The following is a 12924-nucleotide window of genomic DNA, read 5'->3' on the forward strand; positions in this document are numbered from 1 at the left end:
AGATGAAGGACTGGTCGTACTGTGTCCCAGCAACTAACAAATGTCAAAAGGATTATTTTGCCCTCAGCTTTGTCATGGATTGAGTTAGCGTATTCCAAAATAGTTAAAATGGGGCATACACAGAGCTATGGTCATCTGAGCTGTATGTGGAAGCACTCAAAGTTTGTTTTTGAATGTAGAGGTGAAGTTCTCTGCACTACTTTTACTTTTCCTAAATGGAAATCAGCCTGACTAGTGTCACTGTTTGTCACTGGCCTTAGGGGTTAAATATGTGTGATGTATCTTTAAGAATTATGGACTGAAGTGCTAAGAAGTGTGTTATGTATAATTTATGGTATACTGTCTAAAACAAAATCAGTCAGTGTGCTACACACCAACAGGTGATAACACAGTATTCAGCAGTACGACTCATAAATGTCAGTTAATGTTCCTCTTGTTTAAATGAGTGATTAAAACTTTTTGGAGTTCCCTCATTTCAGGGCTTCTGAGAAGGCTGTTTTGGTCATTCGTCAGCCACTGATTGTGACACGATTAGCGTCACAAATGCAGCTGAACGTAATGCCTGTATTTTGGCTGCCAAGTTGTTCTTGGAAATGTACCCAGCAGGCAGCATTTTGATCATTGCAAATAACAGGCTCTCCTCGGGTGAAATTAGCCCCACTGACAAGTTTGCAGAGGAGACCTTGGGAAATGAGGCGTAATAAGAGATTAATAGGTAGACGTTCTTGTTACCGAAACTTTTTTTTTTTATCCCCACACGGTTGGTTTGCTCTCTGGAGCACGCTGTCATGCTGTGTCAAAGAGCGTGTTGGAATGTTTGCTGGCGTTTGGTTATGAAGCTTAACTTCCTTTCTGCAGTGAAAGCACAGGCTGCCGGTGGTTGTGGAAAAAGGACTTTGCAAAACCAGACTTGACCAAAGGCACAGAGTTAGCGCACCCATTCACTACAGACGGAAAATCAATGTCACATGGCCTCTCGTAACTCTCAGTCAGAGCACATGTGCCGTCAGAGCTGTAGTCAACACGGTTCTGAGAAATGAGAGAGAGGGAGAGTGAAGGGGACAATAAATTTGCTAACAGCAATGCAGTGGTGCCACCTATGTTTTTTGGTACTGTATACTAAAAAAGTAAAGCACTGAATGTGTGCAAAATTTCACACTGAACAGTGAAGTGAGATTCCTATAGTACTAAGTTACTTCATTAAAGATTTGTGCCACAACTACATTTTTATATCAGAGTGAACACCTGTAACTGCCTGATCGTTCTCATTATCTGTTCCATGTTGACCACATGAATTAAAGTGAAGCCCACTATTGTGTTTGTGTGTCACTGGAAGGTGTTGCGGTGGCGCTTGTGCACTGACAGAATGTCATGTCGAGGACCCTGTCATTCGCCAGTGGATTTGACTTTCGCATTTGGCTGACAGCTCCCCTTGGGATGCTAGATAAAGTGGGCAATTGCAGCAGCGCTCATTTCCCCCACCCTGCCCACTCGTACAGTATCTCTGCCTTCAGCTGCAAGGTCAGAGGGAGCGCTGCGGAGGAATGGGATGGGATGGAGGGGGATAAAAGAGCACAATCCCGTCAGGCATCTTCACTGCAGTCGCCACTTTTAAACCCTCTCGGTTTCTCTCCCCATTCATGATGAAAACTGTGTGATCATTACACAAACCTGGCTGCTTTTAAAACTTCTTGAACTTCATCTCCTTACTCCCAACTGCCTAACTTACACATTTTCATAGTGTACATGTTTTTTTACAGTTTTCTCAGCAAACAATGAAAATATACAGAACAAACCAATATAATAACATAAGTGAATGATCTGAAATCTCTTTCCAAGCAATGCCGAAATAACAGCACCGCCAAAAATAGGAGAAAAATGGCGTCTGAACACCAGTCTGTACGTACCTTAATCTAAGGCAATACAGACAACGCTGCAGATACAGTGTAGGTTTGGCGTGGAATGTCGCAGCGATATATGACACCCAATGCGGCATACGGAATATTACCAGTAAGCTGAGTTTTTAGTTTGAAACAGAATTTTTGGATATTTCAGACTGTTGAGTTTTAATACAAATAACATTTTTATTGTTTAACTGTGAGCTGGATAATCTCTGTAGTACGTAATTACTGTGCTGTTCAGTCAAGACATGTTCAGAAAAACAAATGAAAGCATTTGAAAATCAAATCTTCACCTAAGAATCAAAACACCTTTAGAACCTGGAAATATTTGTGTAAGTACACTGCTACATGTAGTCCAACTGAAGTAAATGAATTTGGTCGAAATAGTGCGGACCAGTCTTTAACCATGACACAATATTGATTCTCAAATGCATTTTAATATGTTACAGTCATTTTTACACCATGTGTAAAAAGAGTAATCACAATAGTACCTTATGCACATAGGATTCCTATTGGATAATAAACCCTAAGATCGATAACAGAATATTAAGCCTGAGGGATTAAGGCTACAACACACCTACAGCAGTATGTTCACACATGCTGGCAATGGAAAAATCAAACTGTTGTTCTGTGAACTCAGGACACATTACTAGTTGAATATGCTAATAAGCTGGGACTCCTAGTTTTCATTGAGTGAATAGAAAGCATTTTTAGTTTGAGATTGCTGTGCCCACAAGTGACCATTTCTCTGTCTGACTTTTAATTTGAGTTGACACAATGGCCAGTGGTGTTTCAGGGTGAATCATGCTGTTGATTATATCTTACTGCGCATGCCACTATCACCGCTCAGGACAGACGGCTTAACTCTCGTTAATCATGGTTGTTGTACTGTGAAGCTGAATCAACAAGATGAATTATCAACCCACATTATCAACATTCAGAATCTAACTAGGCCCAGTGCATTAACACCATACTTTTACACACTGTTTGTCCTTCATTGTTAGTGACAGCTGGCTGGGTGTGTAGGACTGTGTTGTAGTTTGCATAGTTCAAATAAGGTTTTAAAATATGCTTCGTAAGGTTTGCTCATGGTCTGTCAGAGCTCCTCCTGCGGCTTCAGACTTTGTCATTCACAGTACATCATGAGTGCTTAGCATTTGCAGGCTTTATTTCACAATATTGTACTTTTTATTGTAAATTGTACATTTTCAACAGAGTCATTGTGCAATACAGGAATGACAAGGACAGCATGTAGTCCTGCCCCTAGCATGTATCTTTCAAAGCATGTCTTGTCAGATCTGTGGTCTCGACACTATGAATTAATCTTTCTTCTGAGATCTGCCAATGTTTAGATGGAGCTTTGCAGTGCCTGTGTTTCGAAAATTAGTTTTTTACTTTGAAGTGTTTATTGTTGATTGTTGAGTGGGTTTTTTATCTATTCTGTTCTTTCTGATAGACACTGTGAACAATGGATTGAAATACTGCAAACAGTCATTTTGTCAACAGAACAACAACATTTTGTCAACAGTCAACAGAAATCAAACAGTGCATTAAACTGAACTTTCCAAGATCTGGTTGCTAGTAGTTGGAACTATGAAAAATGTATATTTTGCACTGGGCACCACAAAAACTAACACTTACCTACAAGTTGTCACGCCTCCCTCTAGCCCGGCTGAAACTACAGCCAACTCGGCCGTTTTGGACTGCAATTCTCAAAACCCCTCACTCCATCACATGAATCAGGACTTTCCCAGATCCACCTATTACCGTTCTAATCACTTTCATCTGTCCAGCTGCATATATAACCAGTCTACTTGCAATTTCTCTTTGTGAAGTATCCTCCCCTTTGTTGTGCATGCTGAGTGTTTTTTCATGTCTGTGAACCTGTTCATGTGTATGACCTGTTTTCTGATTATGACCTTGCTCTTTGTCTCGGCCCTTTGCTCAATTTTGGATGTCGGGTTTTAACTCCCTTTTTTCTGTTTCATGGCCGTGTTGTGGGATCATCCTTTTAACATTGAAGCTAACTCTAGACTCCTCTGCAAGCATCTGGTGGCGTCTGCCACCGTTACACAAGTAAAATGTTGGACAAAAAAGAACAACAGCTGTATATTACGGAAAATAAACATTTTTGTTTCTCTATTACTATCTGTGATATTAATCATAATATAACATTGATGTTTATTTTATGCACAAAACCCACTCACAACATCTAATAAAGAAAAGAAAAGTGGTCTGTAATGTGTTTGGGAAATAAACCCTTCAGTTGTAGAGAATAGTGACAGAAAAAGTATTAGTTATGTGCTAAATGTACCGCTATAAATTGAGGGAAAGCACCACATTGATATACTTTGATTCATTTGACTCGTTCGTTTTACTCTTCCTGCACATTCTTTGCTGTGTTGAGATTACACAGAAAGTTAGGTTCAATATGTCCACCTTGTTCTTATCCAGCATGCTAATCCAAGGCTCAGAGGTACAGAAAGATTAGTTGGGATTTGCCATTTCATGAAGGAAAAAATGACTTTATGAATGCCAATTTATTGGCTGGATTAGTGTGAAACGGGGATGACACGGGACTCAGACAGCATTTCCATTCTTCACTGTCTCTTTCACTTCTTAAGCATAGCAGTGAACCCTCCAAAAACCTGGAGGCTCTTTGGAAGCCGCTGAACTCAGTTCGGTCCGATAATGCTAAAGGCTACATGCCACACTCCCATAAACCTTGCTCAAAAGCTGGTGGAGTGCAAGTGGGAAACAGCATGAGTTGTGTTTAATCTTGTGAGTTAACAGTGGACAGCCCAGATCTTTAGCACTTTAAATGGCACAAATCTTGCAACACCAACTAATTGGTCAGTAGTTTAGTCTTTTCTCAAATTAACCCTTAGAAGTTGCCTTGTGGAACTATTCCAGTGTAACTGTATATTTGACTGCACAGTGAGTTATGCAATCAATTATATTTAGTGGTAGTGGTTGGTTAGTGTAGTGGTTAACACCTCTGCCTTCTACACTGTGGATTGGGGTTCAGTCCCTCATCAGGGCAAGCGCCCCACGCTATACCAATAAGAGTCCTTGGGCAAGACTCCTGACATCACCTTGGCCTACCTGTGTAAAAATGATCACACTGTAAGTTGCTCTGGATAAGAATGTCAGCCAAATGCCATAAATCTAAATGTAAATTTACATAGAGCTGGGCGATATGGCAAAAAAATTTGTCATGATAAACAAAATTCATATTGTTCAATATTGATACATATTGTGATAGATGTCAACTCGTTATTTCTTTCAAGTTTGAAGGCTGGTTTTTACTTCTGGGTGATTAATTGCTGGGTGATTTAAACTGTCCTTTATGGTCGGAACATGACAAACACTCTCCAAACAGTTGGACATTTCACAAATCTCTCATGGGCCAGTGGGAGAAAGTGTCTGGTGAACTGTTTTTATCAGCTGTTTAGCAGCTATTAGTTAGCCAGCTGCTAAAAACAGCTAGCCTGAAAAGAGCGCGCTCCCACTCTCCAATCCCTCTCTTCCTCAGTTTACTCTCGTTTAAATCAGGGCTGTAACTAACATGAAGCCATTTCTTTCACTTTTGTTGCTTAGGAATGCACTAATACTAAAATATGACTTTTTGAGCGCTGTAACAGCGCTGTAGTTGTGAAGATTGGGATTTAACGCTGCTAAAGGCTGTTGGGATGTACAGAAAGAAGTGAGTTCACTCTAAAGCCAGTATAGTAACACCACTGAACTCGTCACTCACACTTGGTGACAGAGAACAGATCGCCGGTCGCTCCACTCAAACAGGGAATGTATAATTCCGCATTTCAGCCATTGCTAAAGACTCATCTTACTCGTGGCCCCCCCTCTAATCGTCGAAAAACTCGGAAGTGCACCAGCAGAGTAGTATCGCTTTCCTTTCCTTGTCCTCCCTAGAAAATGCCACCAAGGCTGTCGCTAGAATGTGGAAGTGTGAGAATGGTCTATTATATCAAAAATTGATCGAACCTGTCTTATCGCTCTATCGAGGAAAAGTTATCTCGTGATAATTATTGTTATTGTTTTATCGCCCAGCCCTATATTTACATTTTATTTGTATTCTGTATTGACTGTTCAACTCTAGATTAAGAGTCTTCTCTTTTACTTGTACAGGTGTTACTTGCGAGTGTGGTATGAATTGAAAGTTAAAAACCCACACTTTCAGTAGAATTGGTAGCTGTGAATGAGATTCATTCATATTCATATAATTCATATAAAATTTCCCTTTTTTTATTGCTGGTGATAACTGTGACTAAGGGTACTGTTTAGTAGACGTAGCTTACATTGCATATCATATACAGATCAGGTATGTCCTCCAGTTTGTCCACTGTTCATAACACAGTGAATATTTGTATGCAGGAAAATGTCAGATATGAAGTACTTTGCCACATGAAAAACTATTCAGATTCTTACACAAACGGTAATGCACGTTTTAGAGTCAAGCTACAAAACACCATTCGCAGAAAACTCAAGAAGCAGGCATGGTGAATTTAGCTTTTGTTTTTGCCAGATTTGCTATTAGAGGAGCTTTTCAGAAGCTTTTCTTTTAGAGGTCAGGTGTAAAAATACTCATTAACCTTGGCGGAATTAGAGCCAGAGTTAAAACCCATTTATATTAGCACATTACCTCAAGCTTGGCTGTATGGGTTTGTAAGACTGGGAATTCCAGCAAAATAAGACAGCGGATGAGCAACAAGGTCATATTTTATGCTTGTCCTTGTGTTGGAGAAGTTGTTTATCATCCAGTGATAGCCCTAACGACCTTGAGGTGTCATCGACCCAAAGAAGGGAGTATTCCTTTACTGAGGTCAGGGGTCAAGTGACACCAGAGTAGATGGTCCTTCTGAAGAGATTCTTGTGTTTACTCCCTTAGACCTTTTTGATTCAGTCAGTTGCCATTTCTTTGCATTATTTCTTCACATTAGTGTGCTGTATAATGTAAATCTTTCTGAAGTGTACTTACAAATATTAAATTCATCTGTGGTGCAACTTTCTCTGTGATTTGTGTGATGCTGAATTTTTACTGAAGTCTTGCAATCAAATTTGATGAGAATATTATTTGTAAAAAGGGCAAATGGCATCATTTTTCTGTCTCTCTCTCTCTCTCTCTCTCTCTCTCTCTCACACACTCTTTCTCTCTCCTGTGTCACACACAGACGCACACACTTGACCTAGAATGACCAAGTGTACCTAAATACCATCTGTAGTCATGCTGATGGTAAATGACCATCTATAGTCATGGTGACACGGTGTATATTCTACAGTGGAGAATAACAAAAGCTAAATGGATGAAATGTAAAATGACATTAGTTAAAAGTAAATTATGTTATTTAACAGAAATTCTTCTTACTGTGCCTGTACTGTGCCAGCTCAGGAACACTGCACCTTGTCTCATAATGCAAACATTTTTTTTCTCATTTACATCCCTGTGATGCACTTTTTGCGGGATTTTCTCAAAACATCGCCAGCAGACTGCAGATTATTCAGAATTCATGTAATAGATATTATGACAGACATAATGCATCCCAAGCCTTGACCTAATATTAAATGGAAGTTTATTAACTTCTTCAGGAATAAAATACAAAAAAAAAGTGTGAAAGAAGCCTTTCACTCCCTTTAAATATTCATCAGACACCCTCTCTTATGCCCTTTTACAGTCATTTTTAACGTTGCTTTTTACTCTCTTTATACTTTTTCATTACTTCTTGTGTCAGTGGTTTAACAATCAGACGCCTACATTCCCTTTCAGTCTGCTTAAGATAATTATTTCTGCCTTTTGTCATACTTCGGATTCTTCTGGGTTCTCTGCAATGTACCAAAATATAGTAAAGTGTGTTCTTTTGTTCCAGAGCCCACTCAACTGGTTTAGAGTATCTTTTCTTTATAAGACCAGTTGACATCGGCATTATATTAATTACATGAACATTATATTAATGTCCATGTATTTTATTTTTATGGTAACCTCTTTCTTAAACTTACAATGTGTTGTGTTAGACTGTGGTGGTGTCTTCAGTAGTGAGTACACTGTGAGTAGCTGTTAATGAGACTAGCACATGCCAACATTACATAACCCCTCAACTAAGTACATGATCAGTAAAAGAGGTCAAGAGTGGGCAGATATTTTTACAAGAAGAGAACATGATGATGTGTGATAGAGCTTCATAAATTTGAACCAGCTCAGTTTTATAAATTGTTGTCATGCTTTAAATTTTATTTAATTTAAAATTGATTTAAATAGCTCACTTGTAGCACATCATTTCAGAGATGTGGTGGCCAAAACAGGTCGGGTTATAAATTAAGAAAATTCGAACAGAATAGAAAGGAACCATTGAATTGCCATTGTGTAGTACCATTTTAGTGGTCCTTGAAGTCACAGTGAATGTTTGGTGTTTTTGCACTTGTGTTCTAAAGGCTGTGCGTCAGGGGCCATATTACAGAAACTACCTGTCCTTTTGTCTTAATTTAAGACCTGACAGGTCAAGATAAGGTCAGTTTTTTATTACAGAAGCAAATTTTATCTTAATTTGGGAATTTTATCTCATCTTACAACATCTTATCTCAAATTAGGAAATCTTAACCTGCTTGATCGAAGTCAATAATCAACTGTCAAGCCTGTTACCTAGCAACCGACCATAAGGCCTAATCTAAATAATCAAATTAGTTAGCCAGACAGCTAATGTTAGCTACCATTACTTATGTAAAATAGTCAGACAAAAATATAAACGTTTAAGTTAAGAATATTGCGGCAGTGCTTTGTGCTGTTTATCAGGCCATTGTCACTGTCCAGTTTCAGTTTCCCAAACACTTTAGCCGAGCGTGCTAACATTATTCCTTCTAATAAACAGACACACGTTCAGCTCTTGTCGCCTCATTATTCACCACCGTCACTGTAATATTTTATCATCAACATTAACACATGAAGGTAATAAAAGGAGCGGTGGAGATCTTGTCTAAAATTTTTAAAACACTGTTAGAAAAAAAACGAATTAGTCAAAGCACAGTTTTCATCTAGATATGTAAAAAGAATGTAAATAAATATGGAGTCATTATGCCAGTTATTGTGAACTATGCTACCTGTCTAAATTCAGTCCTAACTGAAGCTGTCCTAGGCTTTATTCACAGACCAAATAAAAGTGGCCCAAATCAGATTTTCTCATGAAATCTGATTTTTTGTTTGGCTGTTCACATTATCTTTTAAGTGTGGCCTGTATGTAACATTAGTCTGAACGGATCAGCTCCTAAACGGACCCACATGTGCAATAGAACAATGCTTCACGTGGCTCATCCAGAGGGAACAATGACTTCGAATTAATGCCAGTCGCTCCCGGAGCTTTCAGTTTCATCTTCACCAGCATCACAGGAGTGATCATAAAACTTCACTGGCTGTGACAGCTGTAATGTGTCCTCAGATTCTTTGAACTTTGCTTTCAGACTTTAACTGTTCTTTGAAGGTGTAGCCTCACTCTCCTACAGCCACTGGAGGGTTATGAATAAAGTCTCTTTTAATTTTTATGCACCACATTCACCCCAAATATATATGAGGTCTCAGCAGCATAAAATTATGACACATGTTGAGTTTGATTGATGTGAAAACCGCATGAATTCTGATCTGGCTGCTCAGACCGAGTTGCATTGCCGCATATTGGATACGGATTGGATTTCAGTATGAAGGCATCTCAAATCAAAATTCACACTGACGCACAGATGACACAGTCTGAGTCACATATGAAGAAAAAATCAGATTTGGGCCACTTTTACTTACTGTGTAAACGTAGACAAAGAGACTAAACAAATAAGGTAAGATTTCAGAGATGAGAAGTTTCTGTAATATGGCCCCTGAAGAACAAAAAAAGGGAGAAAAAGACCAAGAGTGAGTTTTCCAAGACTCTCATGCTGCATAGCCCACAGCTTGCTAGAATGAGTATCACTCAATGCTTTCTTTAATTATGATGTGTTTAGGAAACTGGGGTTGTGCCAGTTACAGTTGTACAGTTACAGTGCCAGTTACAGTTGTACAGTTACAGTGCCAGTTACAGTTGTTAAATTGAAATATTTGCGATTGAATTTAATGTGTATGTCTGTCTGTCTGCCCTGCGACGGACTGGCGACCTGTCCAGGGTGTATCCTGCCTTCTGCACAGTGACAGCTGGGATAGGCTCCAGCACCCCTTCGCGACCCAGAAGGATAAGCGGTTTAGATGATGTGTGTTTGTGTGTGTGTGTGTGTGAGAGAGAGAGAGAGAGAGAGAGAGAGAGAGATCATTTTCAGATTTTCTTCAGTAGGTAGTGTTTGTTGGATTAAATCTGATTGTGTTGCCTGTTTGATGACTGAGGTGATGCAGGTGAGATGACTCATAGCTGTGAGTGGTGTGTGAGTTGGCGGATGGTTGGCTTGTGTACTGAGGTAGAGATGGTACAGAGCAAAAGTAATGGTCTGAAGAACTAGTGACTTGATGATGTCCTGTGAGTATTGCTCACGTTAAGGTCTCTCAGCCATGCACATCATGTGGTGATTCCCGTGCTCCTTAAAAATATTACATAGTGTTGCATGAAACGCACTGAATTTCTTGCTGCAGTAATTCCATACTGTAGATCAGTAGTTTTAAAACTATGACACACAACCAGTGTATAGTAACTGCATAGCAACAAGCAGATTACTGATGATGTCAGCCTGTTTTAATGTAGCACTGCAGTTTTTCTGGAGCATTTTACCCATTACAACTTGTAAAGTTCTGGAAAGTCTAAATCTCATGTATCTTGAAAACGTCTTCAAGTATCGTAGGTTTTTTTGCCATATAGCTTTAGCCCTTAGCTTGGGGAAATTTTTTGCTTTGCTACAAACGTTCCAGACCAACATGCTGTACTTTAACAAAATAGGTTTGAATAATTACAGAAATTTTGTGATTAGTATATGTTCTTACCACTTGTCTGATTCAGGTCTAGTGTTAGAGGGATTTGATGCACTACTATTACACTGTCAGATACTTTAGAGGCCTTTAGGATTTTTCTGAGCTCATTTCTCAGTTTCATATTTGAATAGATGTTAAAGCTCCAAAAGCACAATATCCAGCCTGAGAAGCAGGAGTCCAGTTCCTGGTGGCTCTCTATTAACTTTATTTCCATTTATGGCCATCAAACTAATTTTGGGACTGTCTACATTTGAGTGTCGTTGCCAGTGGAGGGGTCACAAGTCCTTTCAGCGAGTCCTTCAGATGGAGGCTAAAGTACAGGAACTGATAGCTCTTTATAGAAGTTCCCTCAGTTCTTTTTTTGCTGTTTCTGCTACCTGAGTTTTTGGTGCACTGCAGCCCTAGGCTGAGGAAAGAAGCTGCATTGATATGCAGGGACAGCCTCAGATCCTCATCCACAAGCGCAATCCATCTGTCCTGCTACGATACACTCAAGCTACTCACATGCCCTCCTCATAGCTAGAATTATAGAGCTAATTACATCGAGTTCACCACTTTGGCTTTATAGCTGGATTTCTTTTGCTCATTCCATGTTGCAAAGGATCTGCAACATCTGACAGATGTGTGCTATCAGTTCTCTCTATTAGCTGGTGAACACTAATTCGGACCTGAATCTTCAGATGTGCAGTAAATAAGAAAAGTGGAGCTTAAATCTAACAAAGCTAACTCCCCAAAACTTCAAAGATTTGTATGTGGGTTCACGTTTCAATTCCTCACGGTCTCATATCTATATAGTTTATTTACTGAATATTTCCTAACAGTCACTTACTAAGCCTTCATAACGTCATAACTTCTGCAGCAACTTCTACCACAGTAACAGAAATAGTCAGTGAAGTACTAATCATAAATTCTTGATTGGTATCCATACTGATTTTTATACTGACTGTATTAAATGGGTTGCATATCAGCCACATATAACTGATGTATATTCCATGCAGTTTCTTGGTCCTGGTCGTTTTTAACAATGTTATTACAATAGATAAACAAACATTACCTACCTGGCAGTCAGAATGCTGCAACAAGAAACAACGTAGTCAGTTCTTTTTTCAGTGTTATTTAACACACATACACAACAAACCATTGAGATCCGATGCCAAACATCTTATAGAACAGAACAGAGCCCGCTCAATAAATCGGTGTACTGGTGTTATTGGCCGATATGAGCAAATTGCAGATAAATCTGTATTGTTGTTAATAATGACAAATAAATGACAAAAAAGAAATGGAGACGACAGATTCTTTTTTTTTTGGAAACATCTTTTAATCTCAGCACATAAGAAAGTCCATTTTGTACATTTCAAAAACAGTATTTTCCAATTTCTCAACAGTCGGGGGTCTTCCTTAAGCCATTTGCATGTAATTGCTTTCTTAACAGCTGCTAACAAGACATTAAACAAATATCCCTTTCCATCTGGTGTTGCCCAACTCTTGGGAATGTATGAATGGAAGATATTATGTTTGAGATCCAACCTCTTCCCAATAGTTATGAATTTTGTGACATTCCCAGAAGGCAGGAGCGTGTTTTATGTTGATAAATTCTCAGTGTCCACAGCTTGGTTGGGGTAGGCAAATATCATTTCTATGAAGAACCATAATAGGTTTCCCAAACATAATTCCCAACCTTCTTTACATTTACTGAAGTCTTGAGCATTGGATTATAGGCTTTTTACCATTTCACATAAAATGTGAAATTCGATTATCCAATTTGGAAATTCAGCAATGAGGAACTTCCAGGTAGAACCTGGAACCTTGGAAATCATTCTTTTTAATGGTGTCAAGTCATGAATTCATTTCCAGATGGTTTAGAGACTTTTGTCCTAAGTATTCTTGTTTTTGTTTTTTTTTCTTCCTAGTTGTTTGGAACCAGAGTAGCTCCCTTATTTTTCCAGCAAGTTAAATATCTGACAATAGTGAAATTTGATATGGTCTCTCAGCTGTGTTGGTATGTTTTGTGACTGTAGATAATGTTATTTAGCTACTGAGGGACATTGAATGTCCTAGAGTCAGATTCTCAGTTCAGAT

General features: G+C 38.9%; 1 protein-coding gene across 10 annotated transcripts in view; it reads left to right on the forward strand.

The window, feature by feature from the left end:
• atp2b2 (ATPase plasma membrane Ca2+ transporting 2) overlaps positions 1-12924 on the forward strand; it is a 156794-nt gene that overhangs the window by 50714 nt on the left and 93156 nt on the right. The window lies entirely within an intron of this gene.

This window comes from Pygocentrus nattereri, chromosome 21, assembly GCF_015220715.1.
Source record: "Pygocentrus nattereri isolate fPygNat1 chromosome 21, fPygNat1.pri, whole genome shotgun sequence".
Lineage (NCBI taxonomy): Eukaryota > Metazoa > Chordata > Actinopteri > Characiformes > Serrasalmidae > Pygocentrus > Pygocentrus nattereri.